The sequence below is a fragment of the Pelophylax lessonae genome, assembly GCF_965119305.1.
Source record: "Pelophylax lessonae genome assembly, chromosome: 7".
In the NCBI taxonomy this organism is placed as follows: Eukaryota; Metazoa; Chordata; class Amphibia; order Anura; family Ranidae; genus Pelophylax; species Pelophylax lessonae.
In genome coordinates, this window is record NC_138774.1 from 107433576 (window position 1) to 107440976 (window position 7401).

Here is a 7401-nt window from a genome sequence, read left to right on the forward strand (position 1 = left end):
ACACTGCTCTCCTGCTGTGCACCCTGCTCCCTTTTCCCCTACACACACACTGCTCTACTGCTGTACACCATGCCCCCTTTCTCCTGCACACACACTGCTCTCCTGCTGTACAACCTGTCCCCTTTTCCCCTGCACATACACTGCTCACCTGCTGTACACACTTCCCCCTTTTCCCCTGCACACACACTGCTCACATACTGTACACAGTTCCCCTTTTCCCCATGCACACACACTGCTCTCCTGCTGTACACCATGTCCCCCTTTCCCCTGCACATACACTGCTCACCTCCTGTACACACTGCCACTTTTCCCCTGTACACATACTGCTCACCTGCTGTACACCTTGCCCCCTTTTCCCCTGCACACACACTGCTCTCCTGCTGTACACTCTGCCCCCTTTTCCCCTGCACACAAACTGCTCCCCTGCTGTACACCCTGTCCCCTTTTCCCCTGCACACACACTGCTCCCCTGCTGTACACTCTGTCCCCTTTTCCCCTGCACACACACACTGCTCTCCTGCTGTACACACTGCCCCTTTTCCCCTGCACACACACTGCTCTCCTGCTGTACACCCCGTCCCCTTTTCCCCTGCACATACACTGCTCACCTGCTGTACACACTGCCCTCTTTTCCCCTGGACACACCCTGCTCACCTGCTGTACACACTGCCCCCTTTTCCCCTGCACACACACTGCTCTCCTGCTGTACACCGTGTCCCCTTGTCCCCTGCACATACACTGCTCACCTGCTGTACACCCTGCCGCCTTTTCCCCAGCACACACACTGCTCCCCTGCTGTACACCCTGTCCCCTATTCCCATGCACACACACTGCTCTCCTGCTGTGAACACCGCCCCTTTTCCCCTGCACACACACTGCTCTCCTGCTGTACACCGTGTCCCCTTTTCCCCTGCACACACACTGCTCTCCTGCTGTACACCCTGCCCCCTTTTCCCCTGCACACACACTGCTCTCCTGCTGTACACCTGTCCCCTTTTCCCCTGCACACACACTGCTCTCCTGCTGTACACACTGCTCCTTTTCCCCTGAACACACACTGCTCCCCTGCTGTACACACTGCCCCTTTTCCCCTGCACACACACTGCTCTCCTGCTGTACACACTGTCCCCTTTTCCCCTGTACATACCCTGCTCACCTGCTGTACACACTGCCCCCTTTTCCCCTGGACACACACTGCTCTCCTACTGTATGCATTGCCCCATTTTCTCCTGCACACACACTGTTCTTCTGCTGTACACCCTGTCCCTCTTTCCCCTGCACATAACCTGCACACCTGCTGTACACACTACCCCCTTTTCCCCTGGACACACACTGCTCTCCTGCTTTACACCCTGTCCCCCTTTCCTCTGCACACACAATGCTCTCCTGCTGTACACACTGCCCCTTTTCCCCTGCACACACATTGCTCTCCTGACGTACACCCTGCCCCCTTTTCCCCTGCACACATACTGCTCTCCTGCTGTACACACTGTCCCCTTTTCCTCTCCACACATTATCCCCTGTGCACACTGCCATTATCCCCTGTCCAGTCCCATGCACACTCTACCCCCTACCACTCACTGGTACACATGGCCCCTCTGTGTAAACATTGCCCCATACATTTTGCACCACTTCAAACATTGGGGGTGTGGTGGGGGGGGGGCATAGGGGTGATAGAAGGGAGGCATTGAGACCTGTCCCCCCTCTACCAGCCCTGCAGAACATCAAGCCTATTTCCCCTCTCTCAGCCCTGGAGAACATCACATGACAGGAAAGATGTTCTGCAGGGCTGGGAGAGGGAAGATACAGTGCCGTCAGTAAACTAAGCAACTTCCTCTTACTTTGCTGCTGGGCCCTTTAAATCACAGAGCTCTCCAGACCTGCCTTCACATGGCTACAAAAGTTATCGGATAGAACTCTGTTCTGCAGCATCCCGGGCAGCCTCTCCGCCTGCAGGACAAGGTCAGAACTGCAGAAAACCAGGAGGGATGGAGGGAAGGAGAAGACTGAGTAGCAGAAATTGAGTAACAGCAGAGCAGAGGAGTCGGATTTTACTGCTCCCCATATCCTGGTGCCCTAAGGCGGATGCCTTACCAGCCTTATGCTTGCGCCAGCCCTGGAAAGAAGTACCCAAAGTGGAAGACATTTTTCATGACAGGGGCTTCACTAACATAGGAGTCTTTAAAACCTTGTGCCTCTTGTAGCGTTTTTTTCTTTAAAGTAACAGTTTTTTACCATTTTGTACATGCATTTTTGAAATGTTTTTACGTGTGATCATTTTTGTTGTGCCAATGAATAGCTAGTTATTAGGAAAAGTAGTAACACAAATAATTGTGTGTTACGCACTGTTTCAGGAGTTTTTCAGAAGCCCTACTTTAAGTCTACAGGGATCCAAAACGTGTTTAAGGTGTATATGAACTCAAGAAGAAAATCATAATATATTGCTGCTTACCAGTCCTTAGACGTGAAGGCTGCATTTGTTTTCTTTTTATTACATCTTTTATAAGTACAGAAAAATACCTGTTGAACTTTCCAGAAATCTTGTGTCTTTGCAGCTTCCTGTGGCCTGAACTGAAATTTGAAACAAAGTTTTCATCCTTTCCAACTAACTTTTGTTAGTTAGTTGAAAACTACAGGACACCTCCTCCCTAGGTATTTTAAATGAGAAGAAGGATGTTTGTACTTTAAATCAGAAAAGTTATTTAGTGTGACAACCTGCTCCTCCATAGGTACAGTGCATAGACAGGAAGTGTGTTACTGGCAGGATCAACAGGTGAAAATGAGGGGAAAAAACAGGAAAGAGAAAAGTAATGCAGTCATCACATTTAAGAGCTGGTAATATATCATTTTGTTTGTTTACTAGTTTACATGAGATTTAAAGAGGACCTAAAGATTCTAAATCATTTTTGGATGTGAAAGAGATCAGCTTAAAGAAGTTGTAAAGGCAGAAGGTTTTTTATCTTAATACATTCTATGCTTCAAGATAAAAAGCCTTCTGTGTACAGCAACTTCCCCAGCCCCCCCCCCCCCCCAATACTTACCTGAGTCCCATTTCTGTCCAGTGATGTCCAGGAGTCCCTCGGCCGCCCTCTCCCTCCTGATTTGCTGAGACACAGCAGCAGCGCCATTGGCTCGTGCGGCTGTCAATATAGGCCAGTTAGCCAATCAGGAGAGAGATGGGGTGGGGCCGGTCTGAATGGACACAAGGACTTGGGTGCCATAGTAAGCTTCTTGCTGTAGGGGCACTCGACAGGAGAGAGGGGCCAGGAGCAGCAAAGAGGGACCCGAGAAGAGGAGGATCTGGGCTGCTCTGTGCAAAACCAACGAGGTAAGTATAACATGTTTGTTTTTTTAAAAAGGAGACTTTGCAATCACTTTAAAGCAAGCAATCAAATATTTTTTTGTTTTTACTTAAATAAAGCTGATCTTCACTCAAAAAGTGAAGTACTGCTGGTTTGCTCCTTCCCCCAAAGCCTGTAACTGAGTTACAGACATTTTCTGGGGAGGTAGAGGGGAGCAGTTACTGATTTTTATTGGTACCTGCTCCCACTTTTGCAATTCACACCTGGGCAAGGATGACATTGCTTTCCCTGCCCCCTCCCGCAGCCTCCTGGGACACATTATATGTTTCAGGAGGATGCAGGACTGTTCACAGAGTGCTGCGCAGGCTTGTGCATGCGCAGTGGGCAGACGGCTGTGGTTCCTCAGGAAGCTCTCATATTCAAGATGGTGCTGTAGGGAGACCCACAGCAGTAAAAAGAACTGGCTTCGGGAAGACAGGTCTAAACTCCAGGCACTGGTAAATGCCTGCATCCTAAAGTCAGCGGCTACAGTGTTTGTAACTACTGAATTAAAAAAAAAAAAACACTGAAGTTCCTCTGTGCGCTCACAACTCAGACAGGATCTGTCTGGAATAAGTAGACTTACCGCAGACTTTAATAGCCTGAAATACTCTTAAAGTAGTAGCTAAAGTGATCTTAACCTAGGCTAAGCTATTAGGGTTAGTGATTGTTGTTTCGGTTAATATTTGTTTTAGTAGTTGTTATTTTCACGGCAAAAAAGGTAGCTTTTACTCAAAATGTAAATGGAACTGGTAATGCTGACACGGGTCTTATTAATATGTGGATTTTAATAATAGGTTCACTTTGAAATGATGGTGGAAAATTCTCTAAAGCTCTCCCTTGCCCTCTCCAACACCTTCAACAGACCAGAGACTTGTTCCTTCAGACGGAAGGAGGAACGTCAGCTGTGTGTACATCTCCTTTTGCTGTGCCAGCTGACTGTGCTACTGCGTTTACATTTTTATGCAACAGGTCAAGGAAAAGTGTAGACTTGTATGGGTAACTTATTGAATGTACCTAATTGGCCGAATGCCTAATCATTGGTCCCTGCTGGACAGAAATGGGCACTGATGAGGTGGCATTAATATGCAGCACTGATGGGCACTGATAGGTGGCACTGTTATGCAGCACTGATGGGCACTGATAGGTAGCACTGATATGCAGCACTGATAGACACTAATAGGCAGCACTGATGGGCACTGATAGTTGGCACTGATAGACAGCAATAATGGGCACTGATAGGCGTCACTGATTTGCACTGATAGATGGCACTGTTGGGTGGCACTGATAAGGAGGCACTAACAGTAATTATTGATGGGCACTGATTGGCATTACTAATGGGCACTGATTGACATCACTGATAAGCACTGATTGGCATTGCTTATGGGCACTGATTGGCATTACTGGTGGGTACTTTTGGGCACTGGTGGGCATCACAGATGGGCACTGGTATGCATCGCTGAGGGAGCTGCACTGATAATCACTGCACTGCTTATCAGCAATCTCTATTCATGCGGTGTCAGCAGTGAATAGAGGAATGCCGATAACTGGCACTTTCTGGTTATGTTGTGATCAGCTGTGATTGGACACAGCTAATCACATTGTAAAGAGCCTACATCTTAGGCTCTTTACCGTGATCAGAAATGCGGAGCAACACACTGCAATACCAATCGCCGCACTGCACGACCCTGCGGGTGTGCATCAGTGGTGAATCCTGAAGGATGTCATTTGATGCCCAATCAGGATAACTGATCCACCGCCCGGCTGTCATTTTGCTATTGGCCGGATAGGAGGGAGTTAAGTCCTGACTTCAGAAACTGAAAGCAATATCTGCATAATAGATCCTGTTAGGTTTTGGCACTCAAGAGTTTTTCTGTATGCTGCAGGAGTCAGATCGTTGTAAATAATCTGCAAATGTGCTTTAACCGCTTGCCGACCGCCGCAAGTAGATATACTGCGGCAGTCAGCCCCTCACAGGCAAAGTGACGTAAATAAACGTCACTAGCCTGTGAGGCTCTGGGGAGCGAGCGTGCGCCGCCAGAGGTGCGCTCCCGCTCCCACGCGGTCACGGAGAGGGAGAAAGGCAGGCAGCTAGTGTAAACAAGCTGCCTGTCATTCTCCCCTGTGTAGAAACACTGATCATACGGTTCTACTATGTAGGACCGTTGATCAGTGTTCCTACAGCTCAAGCCACAGCCAATCACAGTTAGAATCACGCCCCTAGGGACATACACAGCCCCTCCCTCTCAAATAAAGTTAACTCCTTCACTGCCAGTGTAATTTTACAGTAACAGTGCATATATATAGCACTGATTACTGTAGAAATGTCACTGGTAACCCCAAAAGTGTCAAAAATGTCAGTCAAGGGTCCGATCTGTCCGCCGCAATGTCGCAGTACCGCAAAAAAAAAAACGCAGATCACCGCCATTACGTGTTAAAAAAAAAAACAACAAAAATTACAAAAATCTTTCCCTTTGTTAGTAAACGCGATAACTTTTGCGCAAACCAATCAAAATACACTTTTTGCGATTTTTTTTACCAAACATATGTAGCATAAAACAAATTGGCCGAAAATGTTAAAAAATTTTGATTTTTACTTTTTTTTGGGGGGAATTTCATATAAAAAAATGTGAAAAATATTGTTATTTTTGCAAAATTGACGCTCTTTTTTTGTTTATAGCGCGTGATCAAAAAATCGCACAGGTGATCAAATACCACCAAAAGAAAGCTCTGTTTGTGGGAAAAAAAGGACGCCAAATTCGTTTAGGTACAGCGTCGCACGACCATGCAATTGTCTGTTAAAGTCACGCAGTGCCGAATCGCAAAATACCCCCTGGTCTTTTAGCTGCCAAATCCTCCGGGGCTTAAGTGGTTAAGGAGTTCTATGATCACAGCATACATTTTCATTCCAAAAAATCAACATTGTAATAGCCAAATAAATAATAGTTATATTGAAAAGTCCAGTATAAGTCTACTTGAAAAGTCTCCTGTCATGTTGTGAATTCTGCTTGTCTGCTGGTCATCTCTTTCCGTCATCTCCTGGATTCCCTGCATGCTTTGCAGCTTCTCCTCTGCTGTTTACCTTCACTTTCTAAAGACTATGTCTCCCATGGTACATTGCTGCTGGCAAACAATGGTTCCTGTACTGACTCCGCCTCCTGAAATTCCTCCTCTCAGCTTTGTGGTTCAGAAGGCAGGCTCTGTTAAATGTGTGACCCAGCAGTGCCTACTCACAGCACACAATAACAGGTGTCACAGAATTCCAGAATGTATATGTGGGGGGATCTTTACAAAGTAAATGTACAAACTTCAAGATCATTCAGATTAATAGGAGTAGACAAGAAATTATTGAAACACAATGTGACTATGAATATATGATTTTACATTTTGACCGTATAACAATATATATTTTTTTGATTTGCAATAATTTGCAGGAGGTGTGTCTGAATTATAATGAGGATGTTTATATTCCTAGCTAAAAATGCCTCTATAAAATGTACGGTAACCTTTCAATGTCTTTTTTACATGGTCTATATACTGTACATATAATATGTAAAGGAGAATGAATGTAAACCTTACCTTTGCAGCGCAGAGCTGTCAGAGCTGCATCGTGCATCGTGTTTGTGGGAAAGATGATGTACAATCTACAATCGACACAAGCAAAACAAAAAAAGGAAGTACAGAACTGCAAAGTAAAGCCACAACCTTTTTCCGTTGCCAAGCCTCAAAGCCTCATGTGCGTGAGTATATTTACTGATGGGTTACATTTAGTACTCCAGGTGAGATGACAACTACCAAACCGCGCACATAGCAATCTAAATATTATGGGCCTTTTCTGTTTTGGTAACATGTCCATAGACAGGGCTGCTGTTAGAAATCATGGGGGCCAATACAGCCTACCTGGCTGTATACCCGAATATATCAAGACAAAATTTTCACTAAAAAAACACTAAAATCATTATTAGCGGACACAAACATAACAGTGAACTTGTGTGAATTAGCCCTTTTTACTTGTTTTTTACATTTAAAAAAAAAAAATTATAATTTATTCTAAAAATGT

General features: G+C 45.8%; 1 protein-coding gene across 1 annotated transcript in view; it reads right to left on the reverse strand.

Moving 5' to 3' along the window:
- The window catches only part of P2RY10 (P2Y receptor family member 10), a 37114-nt gene extending 30123 nt beyond the window's left edge, over window positions 1–6991 (reverse strand). Inside the window, exon 1 of the mRNA XM_082264637.1 lies at window positions 6921–6991. The gene's annotated coding sequence lies outside the window, so the exon portion shown is untranslated. The remainder of the gene's footprint in view (window positions 1–6920) is intronic.
- Between the last annotated feature and the right edge of the window lie 410 nt (window positions 6992–7401).